This window comes from Gorilla gorilla, chromosome 10, assembly GCF_029281585.2.
Source record: "Gorilla gorilla gorilla isolate KB3781 chromosome 10, NHGRI_mGorGor1-v2.1_pri, whole genome shotgun sequence".
NCBI classification, from domain to species: Eukaryota; Metazoa; Chordata; class Mammalia; order Primates; family Hominidae; genus Gorilla; species Gorilla gorilla.
Genome location: NC_073234.2, coordinates 5,870,629 through 5,891,745, shown reverse-complemented (window position 1 = coordinate 5,891,745; position 21,117 = coordinate 5,870,629).

Genomic DNA, 21,117 nt, shown 5'->3' with positions numbered 1-21,117 from the left:
CGGTGTAGATATCTCCATCTTAATATAGATGGCGGTGTAGATATTTATATGTTCATACAGACGGCGGTGCAGATATTTCCATGTTGATACAGATGGCGGTGTAGATATTTGTATGTTTATAGAGATAGCGCTGTAGTTATTTCCATGTGTAAAGAGATAGCTTTATAGATATTTCCATGTATATGCAGATCGCTGTGTAGATATTTCCATTTTCATGCAGATAGTGGTGTAGATATTTCCATGTTCAAACAGATAGCGGTGTAGTTATTTCCATGTTCATACAGATAGCAGTGTAGATATTTCCATGTTTATATAGATAGCGCTGAAGATGTATGCATGTTTACACAGATAGCTTTGCAGATATTTCCATCTTCATACAGATAGCGGTGTAAATATTTCCATGTTCATCCAGATGGCTGTGTAGATATATCCATGTTCATACAGATGGCGGTGAAGATATTTCCATGTTCATACAGATGGCGGTGTAGATATTTCCATGTTCATACAGATAGCCTTGTAGACATTTCCATGTTTATACAGATAGCGGTGAAGATGTATGCATGTTTACACAGATAGCGGTGTAGATATTTCCATGTTCATACAAATAGCGGTGTAGATATTTCAATGTTCATACAGATAGCGGTTTAGATATTTCCTTCTTAATACAGATGGCGGTGTAGATATTTATATGTTCATACAGATGGCGGTGCAGATATTTCCATGTTCATACAGATGGCGGTGTAGATATTTCCATGTTCATACAGATAACGGTGTAGTTATTTCCATGTGTAAAGAGATAGCTGTGTAGATATTTCGATGTATATGCAGATAGCTCTGTAGGTATTTCCATTTTCATGCAGATAGCTGTGTAGATATATCCATGTTCATACAGACGGCGGTGAAGGTATTTCTATGTTCATACAGATAGCGGTGTAGATATCTCCATGTTCATAGAGATAGCGGTGTAGATATTTCCATGTTCATACGGATAGGGTTTTAGATATTTCCATGTTCAAACAGATAGCGGTGTACATATTTCCATGTTCATACTGATAGCGGTGTAGATATCTCCATGTTCATACAGATAGCGGTGTAGATATTTCCATTTTCATACAGATAGCGGTTTAGATATTTCCATGTTCAAACAGATAGCGGTGTAGATATATCCAAGTTCATACAGATAGTGGTGTTGATATTTCCATGCTTATACAGATTGCGGTGATGATGTATGCATGTTTACACAGATAGCGGTGTAGATATTTCCATGTTCATGCAGATAGCGGTGTAGATATTTCCATGTTCATCCAGATGGCTGTGTAGATATATCCATGTTCATAGAGATAGCGGTGTAGATATTTCCATGTTCCTACAGATAGTGGTGTAGATATTTCCATGTTCATACAGATAGCAGTGTAGCTATTTCCATGTTCATACAGATAGCGGTGTAGATATTTCCATGTTCATAGAGATAGCGGTGTAGATATTTCCATTTTCATACAGATAGCGGTGCTGATATTTCCATGTTTATACAGGTAGCGGTGTAGGTATTTCCATGTTTATACAGATAGCGGTGTAGGTATTTCCATGTTTATACAGATAGCGGTGTAGATATTTCCAAGTTTATGCAGATAGTGGTGTAGATATCTCCATCTTAATACAGATGGTCGTGTAGATATTTATATGTTTATACAGATGGCGGTGCAGATATTTCCATGTTCATACAGATGGCGGTGTAGATATTTCCGTGTTTATAGAGATCGCGGTGTAGTTATTTCCATGTGTAAAGAGAAAGCTTTGTAGATATTTCCATGTATATGCAGATAGCTGTGTAGATATTTCTATTTTCATGCAGATAGCGGTTTAGATATTTCCATGTTCGTACAGATAGCGGTGTAGATATTTCCATGTTCCTACAGATAGCATTGTAGATATTTTCATGTTTATACAGATAGCGGTGAAGATGTATGCATGTTTACACAGATAGCGGTGTAGATATTTCCATGTTCATACAGATAGCGGTGTAGATATTTCAATGTTCATACAGATAGCGGTTTAGATATTTCCTTCTTAATACAGATGGCGGTGTAGATATTTATATGTTCACAAAGATGTTGGTGCAGATATTTCCATGTTCATAAAGATGGCGGTATAGTTATTTCCATGTGTAAAGAGATAGCTGTGTAGATATTTCCATGTATATGCAGATAGCTGTGTAGATATTTCTATTTTCATGCAGATAGCGGTTTAGATATTTCCATGTTCGTACAGATAGCGGTGTAGATATTTCCATGTTCATACAGATAGCGGTGTAGATATTTCCATGTTTATACAGATAGCGGTGAAGATGTATGCATGTTTACACAGATAGCGGTGTAGATATTTCCATGTTCATACAGATAGCGGTGTAGATATTTCCATGTTCATCCAGATGGCTGTGTAGATATATCCATGTTCCTACAGATGGCGGTGAAGATATTTCCATGTTCATACAGATAGCGGTGTAGTTATTTCCATGTGTAAAGAGATAGCTGTGTAGATATTTCCATGTACATGCAGATAGCTGTGTATATATTTCCATTTTCATGCAGATAGCGGTTTAGATATTTCCATGTTCAAACTGATAGCGGTGTAGATATTTCCATGTTCATCCAGAAGGCTGTGTAGATATATCCATGTTGATACAGATAGCGGTGTAGATATTTCCATGTTCATACAGATAGTGGTGTATATATTTCCATGTTCATACAGATAGCGGTGTAGCTATTTCCATGTTCATACATATAGCAGTGTAGATATTTCCATGTTCATAGAGATAGCTGTGTAGATATTTCCATGTTCATACAGATAGCGGTGCTGATATTTCCATGTTTATACAGGTAGCGGTGTAGATATTTCCATGTTTATACAGATAGCGGTGAAGGTATTTCCATATTTATACAGACAGCCTTGTAGATATTTCCAAGTTTATACAGATAGCGGTGTAGATATCTCCATCTTAATACAGATGGCGGTGTAGATATTTATATGTTTATACAGATGGCGGTGCAGATATTTCCATGTTCATACAGATGGCGATGTAGATATTTCCGTGTTTATAGAGATAGCGGTGTAGTTATTTCCATGTGTAAAGGGATAGCTTTGTAGATATTTCCATGTATATGCAGATAGCTGTGTAGATATTTCTATTTTCATGCAGATAGCTGTTTAGATATTTCCATGTTCGTACAGATAGCGGTGTAGATATTTCCATGTTCATACAGATAGCGGTGTAGGTATTTCCATGTTCATACAGATAGCTGTGTAGATATTTCCATGTTCATACAGATAGCAGTGCTGATATTTCCATGTTTATACAGGGAGCGGTGTAGATATTTCCATGTTTATACAGATAGCGGTGTAGATATTTCCATGTTTATACAGATAGCGGTGTAGATATTTCCATGTTTATACAGATAGCGGTGTAGATATCTCCTTCTTAATACAGATGGCGGTGTAGATATTTATATGTTCATACAGATGGCGGTGCAGATATTTCCATGTTCATACAGATGCCGGTGTTGATATTTCCATGTTTACAGAGATAGAGGTGTAGATATTTCCATGTGTAAATAGATAGCTGTGTAGATATTTCCATGTATATGTAGATAGCTGTGTAGATATTTCCATTTTCATGCAGACGGCTGTGTAGATATTTCCATGTTCAAACAGATAGCGGTGTAGATATTTCCATGTTCATACAGATAGCGGTGTAGATATTTCCATGTTCATACAGATAGCGGTGTAGATATTTCCATGTGCATACAGATAGCGGTGTAGATATTTCCATGTTAATACAGGTAGCGGTGCTGATATTTCCATGTTTATACAGGCAGCGGTGTAGATATTTCCACGTTTACAGATAGCGGTTTAGATATTTCCTTCTTAATACAGATGGCGGTATAGATATTTTATGTTCATACAGATGGCGGTGTAGATATTTCCATGTTGATACAGATAGCGGTGTAGATATTTCCATGTTCATACAGATAGTGGTGCTGATATTTCCATGTTTATACAGGCAGCGGTGTAGATATTTCCATGCTTATACAGATAGCGGTTTAGATATTTCCTTCTTAATACAGATGGCGGTGTAGATATTTATTTGTTCATACAGATGGCGGTGCAGATATTTCCTTGTTCATACAGATGGCGGTGTAGATATTTCCATGTTTATAGATATAGCCTTGTAGTTATTTCCATGTGTAAAGAGATAGCTGTGTAGATATTTCCATGTATATGCAGATAGCTTTGTAGATATTTCCATTTTCATGCAGATAGCGGTGTAGATATTTACATGTTCAAACAGATAGCGGTGTAGATATTTCCATGTTCATTCAGATAGCTTTGTAGATATTTCCATGTTCATACAGATAGCGGTGTAGATATTTCCATGTTCATACAGATAGCGGTGTAGATATTTCCATGTTCATACAGATAGTGGTGCTGATATTTCCATGTTTATACAGGTAGCAGTGTAGATGTTTCCATGGTTATACAGATAGTGGTGTAGATATTTCCCTGTTTATACAGATAGCGGTGTAGATATTTCCATGTTTATTCAGATAGCGGTGTAGATATATCCATCTTAATACAGATGGCGGTGTAGATATTTATATGTTCATACAGATGGCGGTGCAGATATTTCCATGTTCATACAGATGGCGGTGTAGATATTTCCATGTTTATACAGATAGCGGTGAAGATCTATGCATGTTTACACAGATAGCGGAGTAGATATTTCCATGTTCAACCAGATGGCTGTGTAGATATTTCCATGTTCATACAGATAGCGGTGTAGCTATTTCCATGTTCATACAGATAGCGGTGTAGTTATTTCCATGTTCATACAGATAGCGGTGTAGATATTTCCTTGTTCATACAGATAGCGGTGTAGTTATTTCCATGTGTAAAGAGATAGCTGTGTAGATATTTCCATGTATATGCAGATAGCAGTGTAGATATTTCCATTTTCATGCAGATAGCGGTGTAGATATTTCCATGTTCAAACAGATAGAGGTGTAGATATTTCCATGTTCATACAGATAGCGGTGTAGATATCTCCATCTAAATACAGATGGCGGTGTAGATATTTATATGTTTATACAGATGGCGGTGCAGATATTTCCATGTTCATACAGATGGCGGTGTAGATATTTCCATGTTTATAGAGATAGCGGAGTACTTATTTCCATGTGTTAAGAGATAGCTTTGTAGATATTTCCATGTGTACGCAGATAGCTGTGTAGATATTTCCATTTTCATGCAGACAGCGTTGTAGATATTTCCATGTTCAAACAGATAGCGGTGTAGATATTTCCATGTTCATACTGATAGCGGTGTAGATATTTCCATGTTCATACAGATAGCGGTGTAGATATTTCCATGTTCATACAGATAGCGGTGTAGATAATTCCATGTTCATACATATAGCGGTGTAGATATTTCCATGTTTATACAGATAGCGGTGTAGATATTTCCATGTTCATACAGATAGCGGTGTAGATATTTCCATGTTCATACAGATAGCGGTGCTGATATTTCCATGTTTATACAGGTAGTGTTGTAGATATTTCCAAGTTTATACAGATAGCAGTGTAGATATTTCCATGTTCATACAGATAGCGGTGTAGATATTTCCATGTTCATACAGATAGCGGTGTAGATATTTCCATGTTTATACAGATAGCGGTGTAGATGTATGCATGTTTACACAGATAGCGGTGTAGATATTTCCATGTTCATCCAGATGGCTGTGTAGATATATCCATGTTCATTCAGATAGCGGTGTAGATATTTCCATGTTCATACTGATAGCGGTGTAGCTATTTCCATGTTCATACAGGCAGCGGTGTAGATATTTCCATGTTTATTCAGATAGCGGTGTAGATATCTCCATCTTAATACAGATGGCGGTGTAGATATTTCCGTGTCCAAACAGATAGCGGTGTAGGTATTTCCATGTTCATACAGAAAGCGGTGTGGATATTTCCATGTTCATACCGATAGCGGTGCAGATATTTCCATGTTTATACAGATAGTGGTGAAGATGTATGCATGTTTACACAGATAGAGGTGTAGATATTTCCATGTTCATCCAGATGGCTGTGTAGATATATCCATGTTCATACAGATAGCGGTGTTGATATTTCCATGTTCATACAGATAGCGGTGTAGATATTTCCATGTTCATCCAGATGGCTGTGTAGATATATCCATGTTCATACAGATAGCGGTGTAGATGTTTCCATGTTCATACAGATAGCGGTGTAGCTATTTCCATATTCATACAGATAACGTTGTAGCTATTTCCATGTTCATACAGTTAGCAGTGTAGATATTTCCATGTTCATACAGATAGCGGTGTAGATATTTCCATTTTCATACAGAGAGCGGTGCTGATATTTCCATGTTTATACAGGCAGCGGTGTAGATATTTCCATGTTTATACAGATAGCGGTTTAGATATTTCCTTCTTAATACAGATGGCGGTGTAGATATTTATATGTTCATACAGATGGCTGTGCAGATATTTCCATGTTCATACAGATGGTGGTGTAGATATTTCCATGTTTATAGATATAGCGGGGTAGTTATTTCCATGTTTAAAGAGATAGCTGTGTAGATATTTCCATGAATATGCAGATAGCTTTGCAGATATTTCCATTTTCATGCAGATACCGGTGTAGATATTTACATGTTCAAACAGATAGCGGTTTAGATATTTCCATGTTCATTCAGATAGCTTTGTAGATATTTCCATGTTCATACAGATAGCGGTGTAGATATTTCCATGTTCATACAGATAGCCGTGTAGATAGTTCCAGGTTCATTCAGATAGCGGTGCTGATATTTCCATGTTTATACAGGTAGCGGTGTAGATATTTCCATGTTTATACAGATAGCAGTGTAGATATTTCCATGTTTATACAGATAGCGGTGTAGATATTTCCAAGTTTATTCAGATAGCGGTGTAGATATCTCCATCTTAATACAGATGGCGGTGTAGATGTTTATATGTTCATACAGATGGCGGTGCAGATATTTCCATGTTCATACAGATGGCGGTGTAGATATTTCCATGTTCATACAGATAGCGGTGTAGTTATTTCCATGTGTAAAGAGATAGCTGTGTAGATATTTCCATCTATATGCAGATAGCTGTGTAGATATTTCCATTTTCATGCAGATAGCAGTGTATATATTTCCATCTTCAAACAGATAGCGGTGTAGATATTTCCATGTTCATACAGATAGCGGTGTAGATATTTCCATGTTTATACAGATAGCGGTGAAGATATATGCATGTTTACACAGATAGCGGTGTGGATATTTCCATGTTCATCCAGAGGGCTGTGTAGATATATCCATGTTCATACAGATAGCGGTGTAGATATTTCCATGTTCATACAGATAGCGGTGTAGATATTTCCATGTTCATACAGATAGCGGTGCTGATATTTCCATGTTTATACAGGTAGCGGTGTAGTTATTTCCATGTTTATACAGATATCGGTGTAGATATTTCCGTGTTTATACAGATAGCAGTGTAGATATTTCCATGTTTATACAGATAGCGGTGTAGATATCTCCATCTTAATACAGATGGCAGTGTAGATATTTATATGTTCATACAGATGGCGGTGCAGATATTTCCATGTTCATACAGATGGCGGTGTAGATATTTCCATGTTCACACAGATAGCGGTGTAGTAATTTCCATGTGTAAAGAGATAGCTGTGTAGATATTTCCATGTATATGCAGATAGCAGTGTAGATATTTCCATTTTCATGCAGATAGCGGTGTAGATATTTCCATGTTCAAACAGATAGCGGTGAAGATATTTCCATGTTCAGACAGATAGCGGTGCAGATATTTCCATGTTCATACAGATAGCGGTGTAGATATTTCCATGTTTATACAGATAGCGGTGAAGATGTAAGCATGTTTACACAGATAGCGGTGTAGATATTTCCATGTTCATCCAGATGGCTTTGTAGATATATCCATGTTCATACAGATAGCAGTGTAGATATTTCCATGTTCATACAGATAGCCGTGTAGCTATTTCCATGTTCATACAGATAGCGGTGTAGATATTTCCATGTTTATACTGATAGCGGTGAAGATGTATGCATGTTTACACAGATAGCGGTGTAGATATTACCATGTTCATACAGATAGCGGTGTAGATATTTCCATGTTCATCTAGATGGCTGTGTAGATATATCCACGTTCATACAGATAGTGGTGTAGATATTTCCATGTTCTTACAGATAGCGGTGCTGATATTTCCATGTTTATACAGGCAGCGGAGTAGCTATTTCCATGTTCCAACATATTGCGGTGTAGATATTTCCATGTTCATACAGATAGTGGTGCTGATATTTCCATGCTTATACAGGCAGCGGTGTAGATATTTCCATGTTTATACAGATAGCGGTTTAGATATTTCCTTCTTAATACAGATGGCGGTGTAGATATTTATATGTTCATACAGATGGCAGTGTAGATATTTCCATGTTTATACAGATAGCAGTGTAGATATCTCCATCTTAATACAGATGGCGGTGTAGATATTTATATGTTCATCCACATGGCTGTGTAGATATATCCATGTTCATACAGATAGCGGTGTAGATATTTCCATGTTCATGCAGATAGCAGTGTAGATATTTCCATGTTCATCCAGATGGCTGTGTAGATATATCCATGTTCATACAGATAGCGGTGTAGATATTTCCATGTTCATACAGATAACGGTGTAGCTATTTCCATGTTCATACAGATAGCAGTGTAGATATTTCCATGTTCATACAGATAGCGGTGTAGATATCTCCATTTTCATACAGAGAGCGGTGCTGATATTTCCATGTTTATATAGGCAGCGGTGTAGATATTTCCATGTTTATACAGATAGCGGTTTAGATATTTCCTTCTTAATACAGATGGTGGTGTAGATATTTATATGTTCATACAGATGGTGGTGCAGAGATGTCCATGTTCATACAGATGGCGGTGTAGATATTTCCATGTTTATAGATATAGCGGTGTAGTTATTTCCATGTGTAAAGAGATAGCTGTGTGGATATTTCCATGTATATGCAGATAGCTTTGTAGATATTTCCATTATCACGCAGATAGCGGTGTAGATATTTCCATGTTCAAACAGATAGCAGTGTAGATATTTCCATGTTCATTCAGATAGCTTTGTAGATATTTCCATGTTCATACAGATAGCGGTGTAGATATTTACATGTTCATACAGATAGTGGTGCTGATATTTCCATGTTCATCCAGATGGCTGTGTAGATATATCCATGTTCATACAGATTGCGGTGTAGATACTTCCATGTTCATACAGATAGAGGGGCTGATATTTCCATGTTCATACAGATAGCGGTGCTGATATTTCCATGTTTATACAGATAGCGGTGTAGATATTTCCATGTTTATACAGATAGCGGTGTAGATATCTCCATCTTAATACAGATGGCGGTGTAGATATTTATATGTTCATACAGATGGTGGTGCAGACATTTCCATGTTCATACAGATAGCGGTGTAGTTATTTCCATGTGAAAAGAGATAGATGTGTAGATATTTCCATGTATATGCAGATAGCTGTGTAGATATTTCCATTTTCATGCTGATAGCGGTTTAGATATTTCCATGTTCAAACAGATAGCGGTGTAGATATTTCCACGTTCATACAGATAGCGGTGTTGATATTTCCATGCTTATACAGATTGCGGTGAAGATGTATGCATGTTTACACAGATAGCGGTGTAGATATTTCCATGTTCATGCAGATAGCGGTGTAGATATTTCCATGTTCATCCAGATGGCTGTGTAGATATATCCATGTTCATACAGATAGCGGTGTAGATATTTCCATGTTCATACAGATAGCAGTGTACCTATTTCCATGTTCCTACAGATAGCGGTGTAGATATTTCCATGTTCATAGAGATAGCGGTATAGATATTTCCATGTTCATACAGATAGCGGTGCTGATATTTCCATGCTTATACAGGTAGCGGTGTAGATATTTCCATGTTTATACAGATAGCGTTGTAGGTATTTCCATGTTTATACAGATAGCGGTGTAGATATTTCCAAGTTTATACAGATAGTGGTGTAGATATCTCCATCTTAATACAGATGGCGGTGTAGATATTTATATGTTTATACAGATGGCGGTGCAGATATTTCCATGTTCATACAGATGGCAGTGTAGATATTTCCGTGTTTTTAGTGATAGCGGTGTAGTTATTTCCATGTGTAAAGAGATAGCTTTGTAGATATTTCCATCTATATGCAGATAGCTGTGTAGATATTTTTATTTTCATGCAGATAGCGGTTTAGATATTTCCATGTTCGTACAGATAGCGGTGTAGATATTTCCATGTTCATACAGATAGCGCTGTAGATATTTCCATGTTTATACAGATAGCGGTGAAGATGTATGCATGTTTACACAGATAGCGGTGTAGATATTTCCATGTTCATACAGATAGCGGTGTAGATATTTCAATGTTCATACAGATAGCTGTTTAGATATTTCCTTCTTAATACGGATGGCGGTGTAGATATATATATGTTCATACAGATGGTGGTGCAGATATTTCCATGTTCATACAGATGGCGGTGTAGATATTTCCATGTTTATAGATATAGCGGTGTAGTTATTTCCCTGTGTAAAGAGATTGCTGTGTAGATATTTCCATGTATATTCAGATAGCTTTGTAGATATTTCCATTTTCATGCAGATAGCGGTGTAGATATTTCCATGTTCAAACAGATAGCGGTGTAGATATTTCCATGTTCATTCAGATAGCAGTGTAGATATTTCCATGTTTATACAGATAGCGGTGAAGATGTATGCATGTTTACAGAGATAGCGGTGTAGATATTTCCATGTTCATACAGATAGCGGTGTAGATATTTCCATGTTCATCCCGATGGCTGTGTAGATATATCCATGTTCCTACAGATGGCGGTGAAGATATTTCCATGTTCATACAGATAGCTGTGTAGTTATTTCCATGTGTAAAGAGATAGCTGTGTAGATATTTCCATGTTCATACAGATAGCGGTGTGGATATTTCCATGTTTATACAGGCAGCGGTGTAGATATTTCCATGTTTATACAGATAGCGGTTTAGATATATCCATGTTCATAGAGATAGCGGTGTAGATACTTCCATGTTCATACAGATAGAGGGGCTGATATTTCCATGTTCATACAGAGAGCAGTGCTGATATTTCCATGTTTATACAGATAGCGGTGTAGATATTTCCATGTTTATACAGATAGCGGTGTAGATATTTCCATGTTTATGCAGATAGCGGTGTAGATATCTCCATCTTAATACAGATGGCGGTGTAGATATTTATATGTTCATACAGATGGCGGTGCAGATATTTCCATGTTCATACTGATGGCGGTGTAGATATTTCCATGTTCATACAGATAGCGGTGTAGTTATTTCCATGTGTAAAGAGATAGCTGTGTAGATATTTCCATGTATATGCAGATAGCAGTGTAGATATTTCCATTTTCGTGCAGATAGCGCTGTAGATATTTCCATCTTCAAACAGATAGCTGTGTAGATATTTCCATGTTCATACAGATAGAGGTGTAGATATTTCCATGTTCATACAGATAGCGGTGTAGATATTTCCATGTTTATACAGATAGCAGTGAAGATCTATGCATGTTTACACAGATAGCGGTGTATATATTTCCATGTTCATCCAGATGGCTGTGTAGATATTTCCATGTTCATACAGATAGCGGTGCTGATATTTCCATGTTTATACAGGCAGCGGTGTAGATATTTCCATGTTTTTACAGATAGCGGTTTAGATATTTCCTTCTTAATACAGATGGCGGTGTAGATATTTATATGTTCGTACAGATGGCGGTGTAGTTATTTCCATGTTTATACAGATATCGGTGTAGATATTTCCATGTTCAAACAGATAGCGGTGTAGATATTTCCATGTTCATACAGATGGCGGTGTTGATATTTATATGTTCATACAGATAGCAGTGTAGATATTTCCATTTTCATGCAGATAGCGGTGTAGATATTTCCATGTTCATACAGATAGCGGTGTAGATATTTCCAAGATCATACAGATAGCGGTGTAGATATTTCCATGTTTATACAGATAGCGGTGAACGTCTATGCATGTTTACACAGATAGCGGTGAAGATATTTCCATGTTCATCCAGATGGCTGTGTTGATATATCCATCTTCATACAGATAGCGGTGTAGATATTTCCATGTTCATACAGATAGTTGTGTAGATATTTGCATGTTCATCCATATGGCTGTGTAGATATATCCATGTTCTTACAGATAGCGGTGTAGATATTTCCATGTTCATACAGATAGCGGTGTAGCTATTTCCATGTTCATACAGATAACGGTGTAGCTATTTCCATGTTCATACAGATAGCGTTGTAGATATTTCCATGTTGATACAGATAGCGGTGTAGATATTTCCATGTTCATACAGATAGCGGTGCTGATATTTCCATGTTTCTACAGGCAGCGGTGTAGATATTTCCATGTTTATACAGATAGCGGTTTAGATATTTCCTTCTTAATACAGATGGCGGAGTAGATATTTATATGTTCATACAGATGGCGGTGCTGATATTTCCATGTTCATACACATGGCGGTGTAGATATTTCCCTGTTTATACATATAGCGGTGTAGTTATTTCCATGTGTAAAGAGATAGCTGTGTAGATATTTCCATGTATATGCAGATATCTTTGTAGATATTTCCATTTTCATGCAGATAGTGCTGTAGATATTTACATGTTCAAACAGATAGCGGTGTAGATATTTCCATGTTCATTCAGAAAGCTTTGTAGATATTTCCATGTTCATACAGATAGCGGTGTAGATATTTCCATGTTCATACAGATAGCGGTGTAGATATTTCCATGTTCATGCAGATAGCGGTGTGGATATTTCCATGTTCATCCAGAGGGCTGTGTAGATATATCCATGTTCATACAGATAGCGTTGTAGATATTTCCATGTTTATACAGATAGCGGTGAAGATGTATGCATGTTTACACAGATAGCGGTGTAGATATTTCCATTTTCATACAGATAGCGGTGTAGATATTTCAATGTTCATACAGATAGCGGTTTAGATATTTCCTTCTTAATACAGATGGCGGTGTAGATATTTATATGTCCATACAGATGGTGGTGCAGATATTTCCATGTTCATACAGATGGCGGTGTAGACATTTCCATGTTTATAGATATAGTGGTGTACTTATTTCCATGTGTTAAGAGATAGCTGTGTAGATATTTCCATGTGTATGCAGATAGCTGTGTAGATATTTCCATTTTCATGCAGACAGTGGTGTAGATATTTCCATGTTCAAACAGATAGCGGTGTAGATATTTCCATGTTCATACAGATAGCGGTGTAGATATTTCCATGTTCATACAGATAGCGGTGTAGATATTTCCATGTTCATACAGATAGCGGTGTAGATATTTCCATGTTCATACAGATAGCGGTGCTGATATTTCCTTGTTTATACAGGTAGTGGTGTAGATATTTCCATGTTTATACAGATAGCGGTGTAGATATTTCCATGTTTATACAGATAGCGGTGTAGATATTTCCATGTTTATACAGAGAGCTGTGTAGAAATCTCCATCTTAATACAGATGGCGGTGTAGATATTTATATGTTCATACAGATGGCAGTGCAGATATTTCCATGTTCATACAGTTGGCGGTGTAGATATTTCCATGTTCATACAGATAGCGGTGTAGTTATTTCCATGTGTAAAGAGATAGCTGTGTAGATATTTAAATGTATATGCAGATAGCAGTGTAGATATTTCCATTTTCATGCAGATAGCGGTGTAGATATTTCCATGTTCAAACAGATAGCGGTGTAGATATTTCCATGTTCATACAGATAGCGGTGTAGATATTTCCATGTTTATACAGATAGCGGTGAAGATGTATGCATGTTTACACAGATAGCGGTGTAGATATTTCCATCTTCATCCAGATGGCTGTGTAGATATATCCATGATCACACAGATAGCGGTGTAGCTATTTCCATGTTCATACAGATATAGGTGTAGATATTTCCATGTTCATACAGATAGCGGTGTAGATATTTCCATGTTCATACAGATAGCGGTGCTGATATTTCCATGTTTATACAGGCAGCGGTGTAGATATTTCCATGTTTATACAGATAGCGGTTTAGATATTTCCTTCTTAATACAGATGGCGGTGTAGATATTTATATGTTCATACAGATGGCGGTGTAGATATTTCCATGTTTATACAGATAGCAGTGTAGATATCTCCATCTTAATACAGATGGCGGTGTAGATATTTATATGTTCATACAGATGGCGGTGCAGATATTTCCATGTTCAAACAGATGGCGGTGTAGATATTTCCATGTTCATACAGATAGCGGTGTAGTTATTTCCATGTGTAAAGAGATAGCTGTGTAGATATTTCAATGTATATGCAGATAGCAGTGTAGATGTTTCCATTTTCATGCACATAGCGGTGTAGATATTTCCATGTTCAAACAGATAGCGGTGTAGATATTTCCATGTTCATACAGATAGCGGTGTAGATATTTCCATGTTCATACAGATAGCGGTGCTGATATTTCCATGTTTATACAGGCAGCGTTTTAGATATTTCCATGTTTATACAGATAGCGTTTTAGATATTTCCTTCTTAATAGAGATGGCGGTGTAGATATTTATATGTTCATACAGATGGCGGTGTAGATATTTCCATGTTTATACAGATAGCAGTGTAGATATCTCCATCTTAATACAGATGGCGGTGTAGATATTCATATGTTCATACAGATGGCGGTGCAGATATTTCCATGTTCATACAGAAGGCGGTGTAGATATTTCCATGTTCATACAGATAGCGGTGCTGATATTTCCATGTTTCTACAGGCAGTTGTGTAGATATTTCCATGTTTATACAGATAGCGGTTTAGATATTTCCTTCTTAATACAGATGGCGGTGTAGATATTTATATGTTCATACAGATGGCGGTGCAGATATTTCCATGTTCATACAGATGGCTGTGTAGATATTTCCATGTTTATAGATATAGCGGTGTAGTTATTTCCATGTGTAAAGAGAGAGCTGTGTAGATATTTCCATGTATATGCAGATAGCTTTGTAGTTATTTCCTTTTTCATGCAGATAGCGGTGTAGATATTTACATGTTCAAACAGATAGCGGTGTAGATATTTCCATGTTCATTCAGATAGCTTTGTAGATACTTCCATGTTCATACAGATAGCGGTGTAGATATTTCCATGTTCATACAGATAGCGGTGTAGATAATTCCATGTTCATAGAGATAGCGGTGCTGATATTTCCATGTTTATATAGGTAGCGGTGTAGATATTTCCATGTTTATACAGATAGCGGTGTAGATATTTCCATGTTTATACAGATAGCGGTGTAGATGTTTCCATGTTTATACAGATAGCAGTGTAGAAATCTCCATATTAATACAGATGGCGGTGTAGATATTTATATGTTCATACAGATGGTGGTGCAGATATTTCCATGTTCATACAGATGGCGGTGTAGATATTTCCATGTTCATACAGATAGCGGTGTAGTTATTTCCATGTGTAAAGGGATAGCTGTGTAGATATTTAAATGTATATGCAGATAGCAGTGTAGATATTTCCATTTTCATGCAGATAGCGGTGTAGATATTTCCATGTTCAAACAGATAGCGGTGTAGATATTTCCATGTTCATACAGATACCGGTGTAGATATTTCCATGTTCATACAGATATCGGTGTATATATTTCCATGTTTTTACAGATAGCGGTGAAGATGTATGCATGTTTACACAGATAGCGGTGTAGATATTTCCATGTTCATCCAGATGGCTGTGTAGATATATCCATGTTCACACAGATAGCGTTGTAGCTATTTCCATGTTCATAAAGATAGAGGTGTAGATATTTCCATGTTCATACAGATAGCGGTGTAGATATTTCCATGTTCATACAGATAGCGGTGTAGATATTTCCATGTTCATACAGATAGCGGTGTAGATATTTCCATGTTCATACAGATAGCGGTGCTGATATTTCCTTGTTTATACAGGTAGTGGTGTAGATATTTCCATGTTTATACAGATAGCGGTGTAGATATTTCCATGTTTATACAGATAGCGGTGTAGATATTTCCATGTTTATACAGAGAGCTGTGTAGAAATCTCCATCTTAATACAGATGGCGGTGTAGATATTTATATGTTCATACAGATGGCAGTGCAGATATTTCCATGTTCATACAGTTGGCGGTGTAGATATTTCCATGTTCATACAGATAGCGGTGTAGTTATTTCCATGTGTAAAGAGATAGCTGTGTAGATATTTAAATGTATATGCAGATAGCAGTGTAGATATTTCCATTTTCATGCAGATAGCGGTGTAGATATTTCCATGTTCAAACAGATAGCGGTGTAGATATTTCCATGTTCATACAGATAGCAGTGTAGATATTTCCATGTTTATACAGATAGCGGTGAAGATGTATGCATGTTTACACAGATAGCGGTGTAGATATTTCCATCTTCATCCAGATGGCTGTGTAGATATATCCATGATCACACAGATAGCGGTGTAGCTATTTCCATGTTCATACAGATATAGGTGTAGATATTTCCATGTTCATACAGATAGCAGTGTAGATATTTCCATGTTCATACAGATAGCGGTGCTGATATTTCCATGTTTATACAGGCAGCGGTGTAGATATTTCCATGTTTATACAGATAGCGGTTTAGATATTTCCTTCTTAATACAGATGGCGGTGTAGATATTTATATGTTCATACAGATGGCGGTGTAGATATTTCCATGTTTATACAGATAGCAGTGTAGATATCTCCATCTTAATACAGATGGCGGTGTAGATATTTATATGTTCATACAGATGGCGGTGCAGATATTTCCATGTTCAAACAGACGGCGGTGTAGATATTTCCATGTTCATACAGATAGCGGTGTAGTTATTTCCATGTGTAAAGAGATAGCTGTGTAGATATTTCAATGTATATGCAGATAGCAGTGTAGATGTTTCCATTTTCATGCACATAGCGGTGTAGATATTTCCATGTTCATACAGATAGCGGTGCTGATATTTCCATGTTTATACAGGCAGCGTTGTAGATATTTCCATGTTTATACAGATAGCGGTTTAGATATTTCCTTCTTAATAGAGATGGCGGTGTAGATATTTATATGTTCATACAGATGGCGGTGTAGATATTTCCATGTTTATACAGATAGCAGTGTAGATATCTCCATCTTAATACAGATGGCGGTGTAGATATTCATATGTTCATACAGATGGCGGTGCAGATATTTCCATGTTCATACAGAAGGCGGTGTAGATATTTCCATGTTCATACAGATAGCGGTGCTGATATTTCCATGTTTCTACAGGCAGTAGTGTAGATATTTCCATGTTTATACAGATAGCGGTTTAGATATTTCCTTCTTAATACAGATGGCGGTGTAGATATTTATATGTTCATACAGATGGCGGTGCAGATATTTCCATGTTCATACAGATGGCTGTGTAGATATTTCCATGTTTATAGATATAGCGGTGAAGTTATTTCCATGTGTAAAGAGAGAGCTGTGTAGATATTTCCATGTATATGCAGATAGCTTTGTAGTTATTTCCTTTTTCATGCAGATAGCGGTGTAGATATTTACATGTTCAAACAGATAGCGGTGTAGATATTTCCATGTTCATTCAGATAGCTTTGTAGATACTTCCATGTTCATACAGATAGCGGTGTAGATATTTCCATGTTCATACAGATAGCGGTGTAGATAATTCCATGTTCATAGAGATAGCGGTGCTGATATTTCCATGTTTATATAGGTAGCGGTGTAGATATTTCCATGTTCATTCAGATAGCTTTGTAGATACTTCCATGTTCATACAGATAGTGGTGTAGATATTTCCATGTTTATACAGATAGCGGTGTAGATATTTCCATGTTTATACAGATAGCGGTGTAGATGTTTCCATGTTTATACAGATAGCAGTGTAGAAATCTCCATATTAATACAGATGGCGGTGTAGATATTTATGTGTTCATACAGATGGCGGTGCAGATATTTCCATGTTCATACAGATGGCGGTGTAGATATTTCCATGTTCATACAGATAGCGGTGTAGTTATTTCCATGTGTAAAGGGATAGCTGTGTAGATATTTAAATGTATATGCAGATAGCAGTGTAGATATTTCCATTTTCATGCAGATAGCGGTGTAGATATTTCCATGTTCAAACAGATAGCGGTGTAGATATTTCCATGTTCATACAGATACCGGTGTAGATATTTCCATGTTCATACAGATATCGGTGTAGATATTTCCATGTTTATACAGATAGCGGTGAAGATGTATGCATGTTTACACAGATATCGGTGTAGATATTTCCATGTTCATCCAGATGGCTGTGTAGATATATCCATGTTCACACAGATAGCGTTGTAGCTATTTCCATGTTCATACAGATAGAGGTGTAGATATTTCCATGTTCATACAGATAACGGTGTAGATATTTCCATGTTCTTACAGATAGCGGTGCTGATATTTCCATGTTTATACAGGCAGCGGTGTAGATATTTCCATGTTTATACAGATAGCGGTTTAGATATTTCCTTCTTAATACAGATGGCGGTGTAGATATTTATATGTTCATACAGATGGCGGTGTAGATATTTCCATGTTTATACAGATAGCAGTGTAGAAATCTCCATCTAATACAGATGGCGGTGAAGATATTTATATGTTCATACAGATGGCGGTGCAGATATTTCCATGTTCATACAGATGGCGGTGTAGATATTTCCATGTTCATACAGATAGCGGTGTAGTTATTTCCATGTGTAAAGAGATAGCTGTGTAGATATTTAAATGAATACGCAGATATCAGTGTAGATATTTCCATTTTCATGCAGATAGTTTTGAAGATATTTCCATGTTCAAACAGATAGCGGTGTAGATATTTCCATGTTCATAGAGATAGCGGTGTAGATATTTCCATGTTCATACAGATAGCGGTGCTGATATTTCCATGTTTATACAGGCAGCGGTGTAGATATTTCCATGTTTATACAGATAGCGGTTTAGAAATTTCCTTCTTAATACAGATGGCGGTGTAGATATTTATATGTTCATACAGATGGCGGTGTAGATATTTCCATGTTTAAACAGATAGCAGTGTAGATATCTCCATCTTAATACAGATGGCGGTGTAGATATTTATATGTTCATACAGATGGCGGTGCAGATATTTCCATATTCACACAGATGGCCGTGTAGATATTTCCATGTTCATACAGATAGCGGTGTAGTTATTTCCATGTGTAAAGAGATAGCTGTGAAGATATTTAAATGTATATGCAGATAGCAGTGTAGATATTTCCATTTTCATGCAGATAGCGGTGTAGATATTTCCATGTTCAAACAGATAGCGGTGTAGATATTTCCATGTTCATACAGATAGCGGTGTAGATATTTCCATGTTCATACAGATAGCGGTGTAGATATTTCCATGTTTATACAGATAGCGGTGAAGATCTATGCATGTTTACACTGATAGCGGTGTAGATATTTCCATGTTCATCCAGATGGCTGTGTAGATATATCCATGTTCATACAGATAGCGGTGTAGATATTTCCAAGTTCATACAGATAGCGGTGTAGATATTTCCATGTTCATCCAGATGGCTGTGTAGATATATCCATGTTCATACAGATAGCGGTGTAGATATTTCCATGTTCGTACAGATAGTGGAGTAGCTATTTCCATGTTCATACAGATAACGGTGTAGCTATTTCCATGTTCACACATATAGCAGTGTAGATATTTCCATGTTCATACAGATAGCGGTGTAGATATTTCCATGTTCATACAGATAGCGGTGCTGAAATTTCCATGTTTATACAGGCAGCGGTGTAGATATTTCCATGTTTATACAGATAGCGGTTTAGATATTTCCTTCTTAATACAGATTGCGGTGTAGATATTTATATGTTCATACAGATGGCGGTGCAGATATTTCCAAGTTCATACAGATGGCGGTGTAGATATTTCCATGTTTATTGATATAGCGGTGTAGTTATTTCCATGTGTAAAGAGATAGCTGTGTAGATATTTCCATGTAAATGCAGATAGCTTTGTAGATATTTCCATTTTCATGCAGATAGCGGAGTAGATATTTACATGTTCAAACAGATAGCGGTGTAGATATTTCCATGTTCATTCAGATAGCTTTGTAGATATTTCCATGTTCATACAGATAGCAGTGTGGATATTTCCATGTTCATACAGATAGCGGTGCTGATATTTCCATGTTTATACAGGTAGCGGTGTAGATATTTCCATGTTTATACAGATAGCGGTGTAGATATTTCCATGTTCATACAGATAGCGGTGTAGATATTTCCATGTTTATACAGAAGGCGGTGAAGATCTATGCATGTTTACACAGATAGCAGAGTAGATATTTCCATGTTCATCCAGATGGCTGTGTAGATATTTCCATGTTCATACAGATAGCGGTGTAGCTATTTCCGTGTTCATGCAGATAGCGGTGTAGATATTTCCATGTTCACACAGATAGCGGTGTAGATATTTCCATGTTCATACAGATAGCGGTGCTGATATTTCCATGTTTATACGGGCAGCGGTGTAGATATTTCCATGTTCATACAGATAGCGGTGTAGGTATTTCCATGTTTATACAGATAGCGGTGTAGATATTTCCATGTTCATCCAGATGGATGTGTGGACATATCCATGTTCATACAGATGGCGGTGAAGATATTTCCATATTCATACAGATAGAGGTGTAGATATTTCCATGTTCATACAGATATCGGTGTAGATATTTCCATGTTCATACAGATGGCTGTGTAGATATATCGATGTTCATACAGATGGCGTTGAAGATATTTACATGTTCATACAGATAGC